Source organism: Pseudorasbora parva, chromosome 13 (genome assembly GCF_024679245.1).
Source record: "Pseudorasbora parva isolate DD20220531a chromosome 13, ASM2467924v1, whole genome shotgun sequence".
NCBI classification, from domain to species: Eukaryota; Metazoa; Chordata; class Actinopteri; order Cypriniformes; family Gobionidae; genus Pseudorasbora; species Pseudorasbora parva.
Window position 1 is genome coordinate 42,137,446 of NC_090184.1, and position 9,441 is coordinate 42,146,886.

General features: G+C 36.1%; 1 protein-coding gene across 2 annotated transcripts in view; it reads left to right on the forward strand.

The window, feature by feature from the left end:
- The window catches only part of cux2b (cut-like homeobox 2b), a 239,360-nt gene that overhangs the window by 20,369 nt on the left and 209,550 nt on the right, over window positions 1–9,441 (forward strand). The window lies entirely within an intron of this gene.

Consider the following 9,441-nt stretch of genomic DNA (forward strand, 5'->3'; position numbering starts at 1 on the left):
TAAGTACATTAAAATATGTTCTGATTTATTATTATTTTTAATTAGCTTTTATTTTTAAATTTAGTTAGTTTTAGTAATTTGATGTGCTTTGAAGGCAAAATGTCTCATTTTAATTTAAGTTTAAGTATTATCTATGTTTTAACTGCCTACTTTAGAATTTAAGATATAAAAACTCTTTTCAAAAACTTTTTTCTCGATGACAAAATGACTGAGTAGCTCCGCCTACACTGAATTCTTATTGGTCCAAAATCAAGTAACCCGTAACTACATCCAACCTCAAATAGATTCTGATATATTATTATTTTAAAATGAGCATTTATTTTTATATTTTCCATTTTAATTTTAGTTTTATAACAATAAATAAATTACAAAATCACATACAATTATTAAGTTTAGTTGTAATAATTTTAGTACTTAAAATATATTGGTAACACTTGGTTTCATTTGATAACAAAGTTAACTGCACAGGTTAAAGCTGCTGTTTTAGTTAGTTTGCATCTGGCTATTACACTAGGCACTGTGCCTCTTAGGCCCTGTTTACACCTGGTCGGTCAGACCACAAGTGGATGACTCTAAATACAGGTGTAATCAGGGTCTAAAACGCTTTGAGCTCGTCCACTTTCACATTTGATCGGATTGCTTTCGTAGTGTTAGCACTCATGTGGTCGAATGTGTTAGAACAGACACAAAAGACCGTCTACTCTCGGCCTACTGACATAATGCGTTATGAGACACACACTGGCCAGATGAGATTTAAACTTTGTTGACTGAAGACTCAAGATGAAAACGTACCAGCACAATGTTCTCTCACCATTCCTGATTTCTAACACACACACACAGTGTCAGAGCAGAAACAAAAGCTGATGTTCTCTGTGTGTTTCCTGTTGTCTCTGGGCGTGTTCATATGTAAAGTGCACAAGCTTATTTTGTCCATTAGATCGAAAGATCTGGAAAACAAACTTACATTTCACCCGTTCATAGACCCTCCCCTCGAAGTGTTTGAAAGTGAACAAAACGGATGGATTAAAACACCAAGTGTAAACGGGTATGCGTCTCCCTCATTCATTTGAGATCCGATTGACCAAAATGCATACTGATGGTGTAAACAGGGCCTTAGTGCATGGGTTAGTATAGTTGCTTAGCATAGCTATAATTTCATTCTCAGGGTTGATCCACACAAAAGACTTTTGTGGCAGATTTCTGTTTAGATGAGTCTTCTTAACATGAGGCCTTTCAAAATGTTTTTAATAGTAACTTCCATAATGTTTTCAGTTGGAAGCAGCGTAGGGAGGGACCTGACATTATCCGTAGTGAAACATGTTATTCTTTGATATTATCTGTTAATTTGTAGCCCATTGCTAAGATGATAGGAAAAACTTACGCAATGCTTTCACAATGTTACTACTAGCTGCAATTGCACACTTGAGGTTTGGTCAACTGGATCACTAAGGAGATTGTCTCATGACAACAAAATTGTTGCCAACCTCTACCACCCCCTCCCTCCCTCTTTTTCCTGGAAGAATGATTACTAAACAGGTTGGGCTGGTGCTGATGGGGCAGTAATTGTGTGTGTAATGATAGCAGGTTGAGTATTGAGTGGCGTACAACGAGGGTCTAATCACAGGATGTTGTGTGGGAGAGGCTTTTTGACTCTTTAGGGGTTTAAAAGATTAGAAGCAGGTTTATGAATTCAGAACGGTTACCGTGAACCTGTGGTATGTGGACACCCAGAAATTGTTCATCGAGACGGGTTTCCCTGCAGAATGTCATGCTGTTGTTTTTCAGTAGATAGTTGAGCTGGATATTTAGATGGACAACTTCTACTTTTACAATGAATTCAAGTCAAGTCACCTAAATTAATATAGCACTTTATACAAGACCGAATGTTTCAAAGCAACTTTACAGTGATAACAGGGAAATTATGCATTTTGGCTTTTGTTCAGCTGAACTGAGCTGTTTTGTTGGAAGATCATCATCTATTAAATGAGTTAATTTCATCTATAAAGCAGTTTTGCAAAAAACTGTCATCGTCCAGCTCAGTGTCAGTACAGCCAGATCAATAATATTGTTGAATATTAAGTGTCATCAACTAAGCAGGCCAGAGGCGACAGTGGCAATGATCCCAAACTCCATCAGGTGACAGAATGGAGAAAAAAAAACCTTGGGAGAAACCAGGCTCAGTCGTTCAGTTCTCCTCTGGCCAACAAACGAACGCAGTGTCACTGTGATTCAGGGTGCATCACGTCACATTTGACCTATCGGTTAGCCCAGCCCCCTTATTTACTGTTGATAACTTGGACATACAAACGGATTTGCTATGTCTTACAATGACAGCTGTCACAGGTGAAAACCTCATCCCAAGATGTTTTTGAACACAAAATGTAGCGTATACCCCGTCTGAATGATGACCAAACTTTACTGATGGTTTAGGAAGTTTATTACATCGTTTTTCACTCCAAACATATCACAGTAAGAGCTGAACAAACAAAGCGTGCGCATTAACGTCTCATTATCATTAACATACACAGCAAATTACACAAAAACACAAGCAGTAAACAAACATATACAGACCATGTGCCTTTTCGTGAGTTCAGTTTATAACTGGTAAATCTGTATCTGCAAAATAACTCCGATAAACTGCGTGCGAGCTCTCCCTTTCACTACCCGTGAACTATAATAGTCCCTCAACTATAGTAATACAGATAATGTAGACCTTAAACATATTTAAACTCACAGAAATATCAAAAATGTTTACAAAAACAAACTAAACGAAAAGAAGAATATAAGGAGAAGCCTCATTACGATAGCGGATAACAACATCCAGGATCAACACCGATGATGTACCACAGGGTTAGGTTAAATTAATTTACATGTAACCATCTTAATATGGAGAGATGCACTGAAATGTAGACTATCGCTTATGTGTTTTTGATTTAACGTACACCGTTATGACGTGAAAACAGTTAGTTATTTCGGTTTGCACCTATCATCACTAACTTTAATCGTAACTTATTGAGAGTATAACAACCAGAAACTCCTCCCAGGATACCCGGAATCAGTGTTACAGTACCCCCAGGAACATTGTTTTAGCATTTTTGTAGCATAAACACCATCAAACCGATGAGAGCATCAGATTTTACAATGTTTCTCTATGGCGCTGAAACCTAAAGATGTCCGAGTTCCGGTTCCAGTACAACTGATACTCAACTGCCATTGGCTCATCTGCGTTCGAGGGGAGGGGCTTACCGATAGGTCATTTCAGATCGAGATGGGATCGATAGCATTCAAATATTCATCCAGTTTCTTTTGCTTAAAGATTGATTCATCACGCCGGTATGGAGTCGAATGCACGCCGGTATGGACTACTATACTATACTGTCCATTTCCATAAAGGGAATTAAAACATCATCAAAGTAGTCCATATGTGACATCAGTTAGTTAGTTAGAGTCTGATTGATTCATGATTCGAATCGCCAGTGTCACGTGATTTCAGCAGTTTGACACGCGATCCGAATCATGAATCAATCCGCTGATCCATAACCGTTTGAATCTTAGAGGTTTGAACACAAACGCGGAAGAGAAGACAGTGCTGAATAAAGTCGTAGTTTATGTTATTTTTGGACCAAAATGTGTTTTCGATGCTTCAAGAGATTCTAATTAACCCACTGATGTCTCATATGGACTACTTTGATGATGTTTTTATTCCCTTTCTGGACATGGACAGTATAGTGTGCATACTAGGGATGCAACAATACAGTTAGTCCATGGTTCAATACATACCTCGGTTTTTAACCACGGTTTTCGGTTCGGTTAGTTTTTTTGCTATTCTATTCCTTAGGCAAAAGGAACAGAAAAAGTTAAGGAGAAAATGTTTTAATTGCAATACTCTTTCTTCATTTTGCATAAATAACTTAAACTTAAAATTTCACCTAAAAAACCCTTGTACACATTCCCAGTGTATTGTATACTATAAAATAAATATATATATATATATAAAGATTTACAGTGGCAGCTCAGAGATGTACAGTAGCATTTAAGTATGAAATTGAATGAATAAATGTAGGCTTAAATTAAAGCTACATAGTCTTCCATATACAACATTTATTAAAAGCTACTGTATTAAAGGTCTTTTTCTATTAACATCATTTAAGAGGTGAACTGTCCCTTTAAGGACAAGAGGTTCACTAGGCTGCTGCTGTCAATTGAAGACCTGCTCACACCTTATATATAGACGCACACGATTTTACTTTCACTTTAGACATAACCGACTGTGTTTATATGTTAGCCTCGTGTGTATTTGACAGTATTAGCGCAGCAAGACTGTCCAGTAATCACGTGTGTTTGACAGACGTTTAGTGCGTGCATTTAATGCAAAACAGTGCATGCATTGAACAGTCCGGGCCTTCCCGGTTAAACATTTTTTTGCCCGGTTTAACCGGCAAGGCTTTAAAACGCGGGTAAACACCCCTTAACTTTAGTGCATATGATTAGATATTTGCTCAAATCAGCGCGTAGACTCACAGGCACACTCAAACAGAGGCGAAATAATTAATTAAATGCAAAACCGAACGCAAATCAAAACGCAATTCACCAGCGCGTATTGAACCGTGAATGCCATACCAAACGGTTCAATATTATATTGAGTATTGTGACATCCCCAGTGCATACACTTGCATTCACTCATGGACTAAATATAAAATATCTTAAACTGTGTTCTGAAGATGAACGGAGGTCTTACGGGTGTGGAACGACATTAGGGTGAGGAGTTAATGACATCAATTTCATTTTTAGGTCAACTACCCCTTTAATATGAGTGATGCACCGCTGCTGTAGCCTCTTGATCGCAACGTTTATTATCTGGCATCACTAGGATGCACGCGTTGTTTGTTTAGATGGGATGTGACGAACTGGAAGCATCATGCCTAGTGCTTAAAGCTTAATAACGCAGCATGTGTGTCGTGGGAAGCGCTCGCGTTTCCAGCCCTCCTGTCTCACCCGCAGCTGCCTCTCGGACAAAGGCCAAGAGCGGCGGCCGTCTAGACGCGTGGCATCATTAACCCGCGGTGACCCTCGCTACCTCGCTGATGAATTCGTTCTCACACCCCTCCAGCGCACCAGTCGCCCGGCCCTGACGGCTCAAACGGCTCCCTTCCCTCCGCTGACCGTTCTTTGGGGGCTCCGGATGGTCCATTAAGAGCAGTGGCCTGCATAAATTGAGGTGAGGTGGCCGCAGAGTCTCCTGAATAATTCAAGACGTCTGGGCCGCGGTCTGGCCGAGGCCTTGAGGGAGCGTGTGTGTGTTTGCGTGGCGGATCAGGGGTTAATAACAGGTCTGCAACCCTTGTGTCAGCAGCTGTGCCCTCCTCATATGAAAGAATCCTGTTCTGTTGATTAGATTTTTCCAAAGGGATCAATTTTTAATCAGCAGAGCATCTGACTAGGGTCAATAATGGCGTCGCGGGGAAGACAGTTGCCGGACAGCCGTCTTTATTTACAGGACTGTTTGTCTTTTTACTGTATGCAGATCTCCAGACAGCCGAGAGCTGCGCTTCACTGCAGGGGTCACAAATTCACAGAAATCCTTTAGAGTTTATCTGCAGGACTTGTTCTTCATGGATGTTGCTGCTTTGGTTTTGCCATGTCTGTGTTATATACAGTGGGATGGCAGAGAACTGTCAAGGGAGAGAGTAAGAGAATGGGATCAGGATTTGTTTTCCAGTAACTTTTTTTGTTTGTTGTTGAAGCCATCTCTGAGAACTCTGTATCTATATCCTGTAATGTGTTTTAGGTTTGTGAATGCGGATGGAGACTGGTCTGTGTATGTCGGCCTGGATGCATGATGCATTTATACGAGTTAAATGTGTAAAAGCAGAATGAAACACAGTCTGTATGAACCTCGAGATATAAACAGGAATTGGATTGGAAAGTCAGGAATATGTTTTTTCCCTTTTTTATGATTGATTTCAGTATTTTCCAATCTGAAGTTTATAAAACAGTGTTGCCTGCCAGCTGGCCAATAATATTAGCTTTAAGGTCGCGCTGTCATTTTTATTTATTTATTGCGAAATTTAAAGCTTTAACGTTTTGAGTGCAAAAAATGTATATATTTTTATTATTATTATTATTGAATACTCCTTTTTTATTTTAGAGTACATTTATCATTGCAATAGATATATTTATTTATTAGCTATTTTTTTTAAATAATAAACAAACATTTTATTATTTATTAATTAAATAAAAAAGTATTCTACGGTGCATTTATTTTTACAGAAGTAATATAAATGTATTTAATTTGTGAATATTTGTTTGTATTTAAATTGATTTATGTATTTGAATATCATAATATTTGTTATTATGATTATTTATATTATTATTAATAAATAAAATAAAATAAAAATTGTACATTGCATTATTGCAGTAGTAATATATTTGATTTATTAAATTTTTAGAATGTATATAGAATAGTGCCAGGGGAAATTAATTGTGATTTATCGCATCCAAAATAAAATGTTGTGTTTGCATAATGTGTGTACTGTGTATAATTTGTATGTATATATAAATACACACACATTTATGTATATATATATATATATATAATATATATTTAAGAAATATTTGCATGTATATACTGTGTATTTGATTGAAAAAAATGTGTAATTTTTTATGTTTATGTATGTGTATTTATATATAGATAATAATTTTCACCAGCACCAAAATAGAAATAAAGCTTATTATTATTATTATTATTATTATTATTATTATTATTATTATTATTATTATTATTATTATTATTATTAAACACTGTTTTTATTATACAGTGCATTTATTATTACAATAGTCATATATTTATTGATTTGTTTAATTTAAACTAAACAATATTCATTATTATTAATATTAAACATTTTTACATTACATTATTACAATAGTAATATATTTGATTTGTTTCATTTTTATAGTTTAAATAAAAATAAATATTAGAATTTTTTATCGTACAGTACATTTATTATTGCTAGAGTAATATATTTAACCGAATTTTTTTATTTGTATAATTTAAATTATAATAAAACAAACATTATTGTCACTGTTTGGGAGAAAAACCCTACTTTTCAGTGAATGTAAAAAAAAACTTTTAAAAAAATGTAAACAATGAAACATTGCATAGAGAAGTTGATATCTATGGTCAGTCACTTGCAAGAATCATTATATTACTAACATTTTACATTTGACCAATTCCAAGCTCAAATTGAGTTTTTGACCAGTGTCCATCAGAGGATTTAGGACATATTTTTTTTGTCCATCATTATAATCAGAGGTAGATGCATTGTGTTACGTTTTCATCAACTTGCTGGTTGTAATGTTCACTGTAGCTATGTGGGCGGTTTTTTCTGTCATTTGGACAAAGTCCCAAAACTGCCTGTGTGTGTAGCGCTTCATCTAAGGCAATTTTGGCAATGACAAATGCTAGACTAAGATGCTCTTCTCTGCTCCTTAAATACACACAGCTTTAGCCTTATATATAAAGTTATATACTCCAAACTGTGCGGCATTTCATGCACGATAGAGGTGGGTGGAGTTATGAGGTTTAAGGATCCAATGGAAATACAAGGTTTAGTCACAAGCTCTTTTTAATACTTTCCATTGGTTATGTATTTGTAAAACCCTCAGACAGCTGTAAAGGGTAACCAATAGTAATGATTTATGGAAGATATAAAGATGAAATATGGGGGTATGAGGTTTCCACCCAACAGCAACAATATTATTATTGTTTTTAAAACAGATTTTCCTTCCTTTTGTGTCCTTAGCTGATCACATGCTGAGTGTTTAATGTTGTTCGTGTCCACAAACAACATTTGAGAGCTTTTCAGCCAATGGCTCTATCAGTTTTGGTCTCAAAGCTTGTGTACAATGTGAAATATTGTGCATGATTTCTATGAAATAGGTCACACATAAAGGACGTTATGCTAGTATGGTGCTTGTGAATGCTGTTGTATTTAATAGCAAGTTGTTCTGAAGGTATTGGGAACCAGATGAATATTGACCAGCTGCATATTACATGTGGGTATTTTGTGATGTGTGTAAATGCCAACCATCTTTTTCTTGTACCTAGTTCATTTGGGTTTAGTGTTAATGTAACCCCTCGGCTCTCCTGAAAGCTCCGCATTTCGGACCCCGCATAAAAACATGTTCATAGCCATGTCGGAAAACAAAGAGACAATAGCTGGCCTTGCTTTTAAGATACTTTTATGGTGTCACATGGGAAAATGTTTGTGTGTGTGTGTGTTTATACGCGTGTGTGGTGTGTAGCCGGTAACCCCCCCGTCTCATCCCCTTATTATAGAGCTCTGGAGGCCAGGCTAGCTTTTGAATTCCACACTGATTGCTTGCCTATAGCAAATAAGCTCTCCGCACTTCTTCTTTAGAACTTCCCCCTCTTGTGAAAGTGTCCTACTTTTAACATCGCAGCGCAATAAATCAGTCTACTATCCTCCCCGTGCACAGAGCAATAATAAATACGTCCCCTCAGCTGTGATTTTTACAGTGTTTTGAAATTGGGAGCAACTGCGAAATACTTGCCGCTAATAGGAAGTGCAGTTTTTCTCATTGACAGACATGATGTAACGTGACAGCGGATGAACTGGAGTCGTCGGTGTTGGGAGTCGAGGATGGAGTTTGTCGGAGTTCAGAACAATTCTTTGATAGTTTTGGGGAACTTGGGAACTTTAAACAGCCAATCGGAATGGAGATAGAAAGTGAGCTTATGAAGGAGAGGATGCCCTCTGCTGACCTTTCTGTGGCTCACCTGCCCTCACCTGTGACAAACACAGATTTATAACCCTTTTATAAACATTTGTATCATTTATTTCATTAATTTTTATAAGTATTGGATCTTTATTTATGCATAAATGTAGGATTTTACAAATTTTATTAAATTGTATTAATTTATTCATGTAATTACATTGTTATTTTTATACTTCATGTATTTATTAATGCATTTTATTTATTTAAAAATACATTTAATACATTTATTTGTAAAAAAAATTAATTATTGTGTAATTAAATACATTTAAATATTTATTTATTAATATAATTACATTCTTTTTATTTTTTATTTATTACTTATAAATTCACGTTTCTTTATTAATAATAATAATAACAAGCAGCCATTATCGGGGCCAAGCGCAAAGAAGAAGACAAGACATGCCAGCATGGCTGGAAGTCTCAAGCCAACTGCAACAATGAGCCATTAAGGACCTATTAAGTTGATTTTAGGCAAAATAGCAGTCAAATTTTAAATACAGTCAATAATAATGGTTTAATGGTTTATCACTTTCGACCAATAGGTGTCACTGTTACGAAACTGATGTGGTTTAGTCAGATTGAGATGACAATGACACATGCAAAGTTTGGTATCAATATGTCAAAGCATTGCAGAGATACAGC